Source organism: Zingiber officinale, chromosome 10A, assembly GCF_018446385.1.
Source record: "Zingiber officinale cultivar Zhangliang chromosome 10A, Zo_v1.1, whole genome shotgun sequence".
Classification (NCBI taxonomy): Eukaryota; Viridiplantae; Streptophyta; class Magnoliopsida; order Zingiberales; family Zingiberaceae; genus Zingiber; species Zingiber officinale.
The window spans coordinates 78,802,114-78,811,473 of record NC_056004.1 but is presented as its reverse complement, the minus strand read 5'-3'; the positions used below and the strand labels follow the sequence as shown (position 1 = coordinate 78,811,473).

Here is a 9,360-nt window from a genome sequence, read left to right as displayed (position 1 = left end):
TAAGCAAAACATAAAAATAATACAATTACCTGCGAGCCGACTCGACTTAACACAAGAAGTTCATAACTGAAATAAAGGGCATCACAAGTCTGGAAAACCATATAGAAGGTACATAATACAAATACAAGTACAAAACTATTAATGCGAGTGGAAGAAATAACGATAGAAGTCGCTCGATGTGACATGGGGCCGGCGGACAGGATATCCAGGCGACTCCAAAAATCCTTTACCTGCTACCTGGCGAAATAAACCAGTTTATGGGGTGGTGAGTACTAAGACTCAGCAGGTAATAGACAGATAGTGCATGAACATAATAAAGAACTAGAGATATAAAGGTATACAGTCCCGTAGGGTAAAATAACAAATACTAAAGTGATATAATAATAAATGTCCATACCTAAAATCATATCCTAGGCTAGTAATAGAAGGCCAGGAACAATAATGATCTGCCATAGTACTGCTCATAACTACAAGGGTAACATGTGAGGTAGATATATACTACTAACAAGTAAGTCAGTGTCTAAGCACATGCAACAGGTGTATAACTCAGCATATGTAAGCATATCACATGAATATAATAACACAACTATATAAGTAAGCAATCAACAGCATCTGCAGGTATAATAATAACAGCGTATGCAGGGATGGTCACCCCGCTCACCCCTCTGCACCATGACCCCCTGTATGGTCGAGAGGCCGAATCGATGACAATTGTACGACAGTCCCGCCACCACTACTCTCGAGTGACCGAATGGACAGTTTGCATAATATCTACATAGCACGGGGTCCCTGCTGCTCGCATCTCTAGTCGTCACTACCCATGAGTGACCGATTGGGAGCATGACAGGACAAGCGGCATCTGCTCTAGCTACCACTACCCATGAGTGGTCGAGTGTGCGGTACTAACCAACGACTCTCTCAACCATAAGGGAGACCAAGTCGTTAGTATGCATGCAATCGTATGATGTGCAAGATGCAACATTCATCACATATATAAATAGAAACCAGGTATGCTACAGTAAGCTAGCATGCTCAATAAGGTATGTGAATAAATAGTAGTCAAAGCAAGTAAGCATGGTATCTAGTATCTACTAAATATCATACATAGCAACGAGAGACTATATAGACATCAAATCAATTATCCAAAGATCGAGTGGATAAGTATCAAGCTCAGGAAAGATACGAGTGGAGTCAAGGTAAATACAGCAACTATATGAAAATATAGCTCATGCACTAAGGTCAAACTACTAAGAATCAAGGTAAGAAGTACACGCCTTTATATGTCGATCATGCTAAACAATCCCACGTCGAGACGCTCATCTCGAATCAAAGTCATGTAAATCACATGATGTACAATTTAGCTAATTACATATGCAATAACTAGCTAAATCTCAACCCAAACTAATTAGGAAAAATCATAATCGAATCATCCATGAATTATTTAATCTTTCTAATCTTAATTTACAATCCATCAAATACAACTTAATCAATTTCTACAGTCCATTATACCATCTACTAACCATCATGAATCAATCCTATATAATTCATCCACCTCAATTAATCCAATCAATCCAAAAACTCACCCAATTCTAGCAATGAATCAATCCTCCATTCAACCAAAAACATTTGTCTCAATAACAATCAATCCACATAATAATCAACACATCATGAATCCAATCCACATAATCCAACCCAATCCAATATCAAATTCTTCCTTTGACAAATTACAATTTAATAAGAGAAAAACATGAATCACAGTGGAAAATCTTGACAAAATAGTCTACAGTGGAAATCAAAGAGGAAAATAATAATGGAGACTTACACTGATGTATGAATAAAGATCGACTGCCAATATCTCAGTAGGAGCTTAAATCCATTGACACCAAAACCTAACCATCATTCAACCACAACCAAAGATTAATCCAAATCTTATTCCACTTATGGAAGCAAATAGGTTTACACAACCCTAGAAATCAGAATCAAGGCTTACCTTCTTCAATCACCCCCTTCCCTACAATGAATCCTTGGCAACCGAGCTCAACGACAATGGCAGTGAGCAGGAGAGGTCAACAATCTACTCACAATGAGATCCTGAAGGCCATCTGCTGTCGATGACACTCTTCAGTCTCGATCGGGCTAGGAAACTTACAACATGGAAAACATTTTGAATGAATAGTACTGTAGATGAACGAGATAGGGAGGAGCTACCGACATTGGATTGGATGATGACCTTATATTGGAACAGAAGCTCTCCGATGATGGCAACTAGTGCACAAGGCAAATCGGCAGTGATCGATTGTAGAGGTAGGTGGCAATCGGCCGGAGGAAGAAGATCGACGGACCTTTGCCCCACCAGCAACGTGCAACAACAGAGGCGTCGGTGGCATCGGTCAATAGGTGCTGTGTGACAAGCCAGACGACGATTGGGCAGCGTCGTGAGATCGAGAGAGAAATAAATGGAGAAGCAACGACGCTCGGGTAGTGCTCGACCACCGATGGCTATGGATCGGGAGCAGACCGAGAGGTTAGGGCTCAACGACATTGATCAAAGCTAGGGCATAACTCAAGGTCGAGGATGATGGAGCTGTGCCAATGTTAGGGTAGGTCGACAGTCGGCGATCAGTGCCGATGATCGACATCTACGTCGGTGATGAGTTAGGGAAGAAGAAGGCGCTCGCGAGGCAAGGATCAGGCGGAGATGGGAGAAGGGGATCGGATGAGGATGAAGAGAGGAGGTGGTTTTGATTTAATACTTAGGTTAAATTTAATTAACACTAACTTAATTCCTCAATCAACTCCCAACTAATAGGTATTCCAAACAAACTTTCTCATAGCCCAATAATTGATCTCCTTAAAACGTGTCATACAGACTCCGTTTAATTCCTGAAAAATTTCTAAAAATTCTTAGAAAATCCAATAAGGTTATTACTCTAAGAATTCTTATTATTTAATTGCTAGATCTTACACCGAGCGCCTAGACTATTGACGTGGGTTTGGCTAGTCGTTATGCTCCAACTCAGCTTCTAGATGATTTTTCTGGTCTAGGCACTTGGACCAACTCCGGGTGCCTGGACCGCCTGGGGGCCTACCAGGCGCCCACTGGGAAGCTTGTCCGGGTGCCTAGAGCAACTCTGGGTGCTTGGAGTCATGGCGCTTGGACCACTTTTTGTCTTTCTCTTTCCTACAATAAAAAGTTAGTCCAGACATAAAAATTATCCTATAAAATAGAGTTATCACATCAAAATATGATCAAATTATGACTTAGATCCTATCTCCTCGAGACTAGGATCTAGTCAAGGTCTCAGCTTAGGTTTCCCAAATGGGCCTAAGCTAGACCAACGCATATTGTTCGCTCAACCGGGAATGCGTCCTCACTGGATCTCTGCTCTAGTTTCTTACCTCCACTTACCAATTGTAGACTTCAGGTCCCTTTACCTACCTGGATTTCTTGCTAGATTTCAACCAATCTAGAATTTCTCCTACTAGATCTCAACCGGTCTGGACTTCATGCTAACTATCAACCTAGCTAGACTTCCTCCTGCTAGATCTCAACCAATCTGGACTTCGTGCTAGCTATCAACCTAGCTAGACTTCCGCCTATTGTTAGGTCCTTCGGACTTGTCAACTTCTGCGCAATTAGTAAAATAATTAGGCCATAAACACTCTAACTTTAATCCCCTTGTTAATCATCAAAACTTAAGTTAGATCATTATTGCAACTTACACCAACAATCTCTCCCTTTTTGATGTAATGATAATCTTTGTTAAAGTTAGAAAAAAAATATTAAAAGATGCAAACGATGATTTGGCAAACAAATGATCTAAGCTAGTTTTGAATTTGATTCACTTGATCAAGTTTTTGTTTATTTTTTTTAATATATTAACCTTTTTTACATAACCCTTCCCCTTTGGCATTCATAAAAAAAAACTAAGGTAAAAGATAGGCATAATATGGGATAAGTATGCTAGACAATAATGTATAAATATAATTGAAAGTAAACACTTTGTATGTATCGGACATAGGGAGAGGTTTGAACAAAACATCAGTTTAGTAAAAATTTGTAAATATTTTTAAGAGCATTTTCTTAGTAAAGCTTTATCAAAATTATTTTCCAAGTAAGGCTTTGTCAAAGAATTTTCTAAGTAAATTTCTTCAAAATTTTTTGAGTAAACATTTTTAAAAATTTCTAAGAAAACCTTTTCAAAAATAATTGATAGAAAAAAAATTTCTAAGTAAAGATTTTAAAATAAATTTCTAATCAAGATTTTAAAAATAATTTTCTAAGCAAGATTTCAAAAAAAATTTGAAGTAAGATTTTCAAAATAATTTTCTAAGCAAGATTTAAAAAAAATTCTAAGTAAGATTTTCAAAGTAATTTTAAATAAAAATTTTCTATGAAAGATTGTCAAAGTAATTTTAATAGAAAAAAATTTTAAGAAAGATTTTCAAAGTAGTTTTAAAGAAAAAAATTTAATAAAGATTTTCAAAGTAATTTTAAAGAAAAATGCTTAAAAATTTTTTTTTCGGTAAATGTTTCCAAAATATTAAGATAGATTTTCACAATAATTTTAAGAGTATGGAATCAAAATAATTTTCCAAGTATTTTTTTAAAATTATTTGATTTTTTAAAAATTTTAAAATTATGTATTTTTCAACGTAAATAATTTTCCAAGATGTTTCTAGGTAAAGTTTTTTTTCAAGAAAAATTTCTTAAGTAAATATTTTAGAGTTTTTGACAATTTATTTGAAACTAGATCCTCGATCTGAATTTGATATCTTTATTAAAAAATAATGATTCGACTACCAATATCCTTAATACATGTCTAACAGTTAGTTACTAACTGTTTATCAGAAGATAGTAGTGTTCGCTTGGTTGTCAAGTTAAGAAAAATTTGATCTATCTTATTGTTTATTAAGAAGGATTGCTTAATTTGATCATTGTATTTTGATATTTTTTACCCAGACTTATGTTGATACATTGATATAAGTATCTGAAGTCCAGACAAAAGGTCTACGCATCTCATGCCATTCTATGTTTTTAATACACAATTAAGGTAAACTTAGTGTGTTTGTGGGATGCTTGTTCCCTAGATATAGGATCATACTTTCTATGGATTTGATCTAGACTAAGGCCAAAATAATTTTGTAACACTAGAGAAATGGAAATTTTTTAGAAAATATAAGTAAATAATTTTCTTAGAATTTGCAAATGACTTGAAAAAGTATCCTCCCCCTAACCTTAAGTCTTAATTTTAAAAAAAAAATACTTATAATTATTTTATTGAGTTTGTAAATGTGATAAATTTTAAAAGAATTAATTACTAAGCTAGAATAATTCTTTTATATTCATTAGTATTATTTCTAAATTTTAATTAAGTTTAATTATTTAACTGATATTACATTAGTTACAAGTCATTTTGAATTAATCAATTATTAATTAATTAAGTTTTAAATTTAAGTCAATTAAATTTCAATTGATTTGTTTAATTAATATTTATGATTTAATTTAGTTACTTTAATTAATTTAAGTAAACTTTAAGTTTGTCTTTAATTAATGTAAGTTGAATTAGTGTTTTAGATCTTATTTTAAGTTAGGCTTAATTAATGTTTTAGTATAAGTTTTAGTTAAATTTAAATTTGATTTAATTTAATTTTAAATTTTTTTATTTTAATTTAAGTTTAATTGTAACATAATTTTAAATTTAATTTTAAATTTAATTTAAGCTTAATTTTATTTTATATTTAATTTTAGTTTAATTTTAATTTAAATTTTAGTTTAATTTTATTTTTATTATTATTTTTATTTTTATTTTAATTTAATTTTACTTTTTTAAAATTTAATTTAAGTTTAATTTAATTTAATTTAATTTATCCTTATTCCCTCACCCACTCTAAGTTTTCAAGCAAAGGGATTTTATGATTTTGTGAAATAAGTTAAGTTGGATTTCAAGGTTTAGTTTAACTTGTGTTGGATTCAAGTTTAACTTTGGGTTCAACAAGTAGGTATCCTTTGGATAAACATCTAAACAGTGGTAAGTCACTTGGACATCATTAGAGTAACCACACATTTAAAATTTTTCAAATAGTCCTATTCACTAAACTTAGTATAAAATTTTGGTCAAACCAGCTAGGATTAGTAAGGGGTAGCTTCAATTAGTTCCACAAAGTCAAATGCACCAAGTTGAAGTCATATCTTCCTATATATATATAGACAGAGTTTCCCTAACCTACTATCATCTAAAACTTCTCTAGTGTTATTTGTTAAGTTAAAATTTTGTCCCTTTTTAACCTAGTCCAAATTACCCAGCCGAATACACTATTATTTTGGAGGTACCAATTAATTTGGAGTCTTCCCCTGAATTATTAAACTTTAGGTTTAGGTTTAAGATTTGTGTCGATTGGTTTTATAATTGCAATAAACTTGATTGTAACTTGTGTTTAAATTAAATTTATAATTATTTGATTTAAATTTAGTTTTTCGATTTGACTTTGATTTGTTTTATTTCATTTTATATTTTAGGTTTAAATTAATAGGTTTAGATGGATTTGGTTTTAGGTAATGAATTTTATTTTTAGGTACATAAAATTGATTGAGTCCTACTTGCTTGGTTAGATAAGCTTTCAGAATCCAAGCTTTGGTTTGTTTTGATTTTTGACTTATTAATGAGATGAAAATTTTATTTGTAAAGCTGGACTTATATCCGGGCCCAAACTTATTATATACAGCTTTTTTATTTAAGGATTAAGTCTAAATTCTTTGATCTTGCGGTAAATGTTTCTAACAATCTTTTAAGTTTATTGATTTCACCTTTTAACATTATATTTTCCTCCTCAAGTTTTATAGCTTGATTTGGATTTTCATTTTTAATTTATTCCTTAAGGTGTTGATTTTTCTCAAGAAGTGTTTCAATTTGTTTTCATATTTAATTAATTTTTTATTCAGACATGTAATTATTTTAAAAAATTTAGTAGTTAAGATAAACGATACCTTATTTGAACCTTCAAAAATGAGCGCAGACTCATGGCTTGATTCATATTCAGACTCATTCTCTTGTTTCACCTCACTTTCTGATTTTGGTCCAGATGCTATCAACATGAGGTAGTTGTGATGCTTTGATTCATCGTTGTTTGATTCTTTCGATGACGACTCATCCCAAATTGCCTTGAGTGCCTTCTTTCTTTTAGTTGTTTTAGGTTTGTCCTCTTTCATTTTTGGACACTCATGCTTGAAATGCCACTTTTTATTACATTTGAAGCACGCCATCTTCACCTTTTTTGTTGTTGGGAGTAGATTGTATCACTTCTTGTAAGTCTTTCTTTATGAAGTTATTCTTCCTTCTAGTGAACATCTTTATGACTATGATCATGAGATATTCTTCTTTGTTGGCTTTTGAGTAAGATTCATCTTTTGACTTAGGTTTGACTCGAGTTCTAGTCTTCTTTTCTTTAAATGGACTTGCAAGAAAAGTTATACCCTTCTCAACCTGTTTGGCATTAGTTTGTTCATGTGGCTCAATTTCACAAAATGACTCATCTAATTTTAATTTATTTAAGTTTCTTAAAACTTTATAGGCATCTACTATAGATGTTCACAGTGTATTTTGAGGAAAAGAGTTCAAGGCATACCTGATTACATCCTTGTTCCTTAGTTGGTGACCGATTAAGTAGAACCCGTTCAGAATATCTTTGATTCTTGTATGTAGCTGAGCTGTGGTTTCTCCATTCTGTATTTTAATATTAAATAAACTATTTAAAAGTAAATCCTTCATGGTTACCTTTGAATTGGTCATGCCCTCCTGTAATTCCACCAGCTTGTCCCATGACTCCTTCACATTCTCATGCAAGCCAACGCGGTTTAGTTCTTCCTTTGTAAGTCTGCACTGGATTGAGTTTATTGCCTTCGAGTTGATCTGGGCATTTTTCTTATCTTCTGAATTTCATCTTTTGGGGTCTATTGATACTTTTGTTGCTTCATTTATCGGTGCCCTATATCCTTGTTGGATGGTGAATCATTAATCGATGTCAGTCTTTAAATATACTTCCACTCGCTTCATCCAATACGGGAAGTCATCCTCATTGAAGAGGGGGACGAATGATGTTGTATCCCTTGTTTTCAGCCATTATTTTCTAAAAGAAAAATCAAAAATATTACCAAGACTTGGTCTTGGGAAAGTAGTGTGGGAGAAAAGAAAGACCTGATTGGTGTTGCACCAATTCAAGATATTGCAGAAAGAGAAGAGAAAACTTATCCAAAGAGGAAATTGCACCAATTTGGACTAATTGAAAAGTTAAAAAAAAATCGAAATGAAAAATTTTAAGTTTTGAAAGTCACCCCTACTTGATTGGTGGTTACACCAATTTAGAGTCAACTTGGCTTTGATACCACTTCTTGGATCTTTACGACGCTAGAGGAGGATGAATAGCATTCATCACTTTTTTTTAAAAATGAGAATATGTAGTAGAAAATAAACATGAATGTACAAATGCTAACACAAGTAATTTTTAATTAGTTTGGAGCCTTCGATGACTCCTACTCCAAAGCCCACACTCGTTGAGTGCTTTCGTTGGGTAGTTACTATCAGTTCAAAAATGAGTTACAAAGATTTAAGTACAAGAATTGAAATGTAAATGTTACGGACAAACAAAAAGATAATTTGAAGAAGTCTTCATTCTTCAAACTTTGAAGTAGCCTTTCAGTGTTGTCGAAGCCTTTTCGAAGTAGTGAGCGATTATGAAAGTCGTAGCAGGTGTAACACCCCAAATTTCAATATTTGGAGTCCTAAAAGTCCTTATAAAAATTTAGAAATACTATAGAAATATTTTAGAGATTTTTAGCAATTTTTAGAATATTTTTATGTAATTTTTGGAGGTCGTTTGGTATTTTTACTAAACGAAAGAAGTTTCAGCAAAAATGTGGTCCAAGCCGAGATTCGAACTGGAGACCTCCGATTAAGCAGAACCTTAAGCAAATTCGGCTAGCCAACTGTTCCGCCAGTGGTTTGTGAACATATATGGAACGAAATATATATAAGCTCTATTTGAAACAGAAATACCTTAGGTTTAAAAAGGTAGCAAAAAATTTCCTGATGCCAAGGCTTGACCTGACAACCTACGGCCGCAGCAAATGCTTTAAGCGGAGCGGCTGACCAAGTGTCCCAGCAAGCATTGTTGATTAATAAGGGAATGAAATTTATTTAAGTAATAGTTAATAGGAAACGGAATAGGAAATAAATTGGAATAAAAAGGGGGTTCGGCAGGATTCGAACCCGCGACTCCAACCATGAACCAAACACAGCCAACCAACTGGGCTACGCGTGAGTTGTTAACTAAGTATGAAGCGAGATGTATTTAAGTTATAGT

General features: G+C 33.2%; 1 long non-coding RNA gene across 1 annotated transcript; it reads right to left on the bottom strand.

The window, feature by feature from the left end:
* Positions 1–2,738, bottom strand: LOC122026234. The gene is made up of 4 exons (XR_006124073.1): positions 2,231–2,738; positions 1,991–2,144; positions 1,823–1,889; positions 1–237 (listed from the first exon to the last, which is right to left on the bottom strand). It is a non-coding gene; the product is annotated as an uncharacterized LOC122026234 (long non-coding RNA).
* Between the last annotated feature and the right edge of the window lie 6,622 nt (positions 2,739–9,360).